Source organism: Rhinoraja longicauda, chromosome 11 (assembly GCF_053455715.1).
Source record: "Rhinoraja longicauda isolate Sanriku21f chromosome 11, sRhiLon1.1, whole genome shotgun sequence".
Taxonomy (NCBI): Eukaryota; Metazoa; Chordata; class Chondrichthyes; order Rajiformes; family Arhynchobatidae; genus Rhinoraja; species Rhinoraja longicauda.
This window is the reverse complement of record NC_135963.1, coordinates 57404505-57406222: the sequence shown is the minus strand read 5'-3', so window position 1 is coordinate 57406222 and position 1718 is coordinate 57404505.

Genomic DNA, 1718 nt, shown 5'->3' with positions numbered 1-1718 from the left:
TCAGATGTCATTTAGATTATGCTGAAAGCATTCATCTCTGACTTTGGAATGCATGTTCTGTGACTGATTTAAATGGTTAGCGATACAATGCGGTAACAGGCCCTTTGGCCCACGTCCATGCCGACCAGCGATCCCCGCACACTAACACTATCCTACACACACTAGGGACAATTTACAATTTTTACCGAAGCCAATTAACCTACATACCTGTACGTCTTTCCTGTGTGAGGAAACCGAAGATCTCGGAAAAAACCCGAGCAGGTCACAGGGAGAATGTACAAACTCTGTACAGGCAAGCACCCATAGCCAGGATCGAACCCGGGTCTTTGGTGCTGTAAGGCCGAAGCTCTACCACCGTGCCACCCATTAAAAGGTTATCTGGAATTGCTTACCAAGATATAGGATAGAATGTACACCATTTAATTATATAATTGGTATCTCCAAAATGCTTAGTACTTGTGCATAGTGAACACAGATATATTCAGCAACATGCCACCCTTACTCATCACAATGACTCCAAACCTTCTGACTACAGTTGGCCGAAGTAATAGTCCTGCAATTAGGGTCATCTCGCACACAAACAGTCCCTTTCGACCAGGATGCCCCATCTAAGCTAGTCCCATTTGCCGGCAATAGGCCCATATAAATCTAAACCTTTCCTCTAGATGTACCTGCTCAAGTGCCTTTCAAATGCTGTTATGGTACCTGCCTCAACTACATCTGGCAGCTCGTTCTATATACCCACCACCCTCTGAGTGGAAGGCTTTCCCCTCAGGTTTGTATTAAATCTTTGCCCCTCACACCTTTTGTCTTTTGATTCCCCTATCCTGGGTAAAAGACTCTGTCCCCGTGTTAATATATTAAAGACGTATCTATAAGTTAGACAAAGAGTTCATTTCAGATATAAAGGAGTCCTTTGTTTTGCACTATCAAAGTTATTCACTGGCCTGATTAAAAGTGGTGCAATGTTATAAACATGGAAAACTTTGGAACTGGCCCTCAAGTTTATGTTAAATCTTGTCTCTTTTACCTTACACATAAGTCCTCTTATTTTTAATTCCCCATACCCTGGGTAAAATACCTTACCAATTCACCCGATCAATTCCACTCAAGAATTTATACATTTCTTTAAGATTACCTGTGGCGCAGCAGTAGAGTTGCTACCTTACAGCACCAGAGACCCAGGTGAACCTCACCACGGGTGCTTGCCTGTACAGAGCTTGCATGTTCTCCCCATGACCTGCGTGGGTTTACACCGCGTAAGTTTTCTCCGGGTGCTCCAGTTTCCTCCCACGCTCCAAAGACGTACAGGTTTGCAGGTTAATTGGCTTGATATAATTGTAAATTGTCCGCAGTGTGTGTAAGATAGTGATTGTGCGCTGGGCGGCGCGGACTCGATGGGCCGAGGGTCCTGTTTCCATGCTGTGTCTCTAAACCAAACTAAACTAAACGGCCTCCTGCGTTCCAAGGTATAAAGTCCCAGCCTGCCAACCTCTTCCTATAGCTCACCTCGAATCCTGGCAACATCCTTGCAAATCTTCTCTGCACTCTTTCCAGCTTCTACAGGCCCTGGGAATTTTCTGGCTGATTACTTTAGAGGAGAGTTGTGCCAAATATCATCTCATAATCCCACACTACAGGTGTATGCTGAGGTCCGAGGCACTGTGTACATCCCTGACACACAACTTTAGATTTAGAGATTAGAGATACAGAGCGGA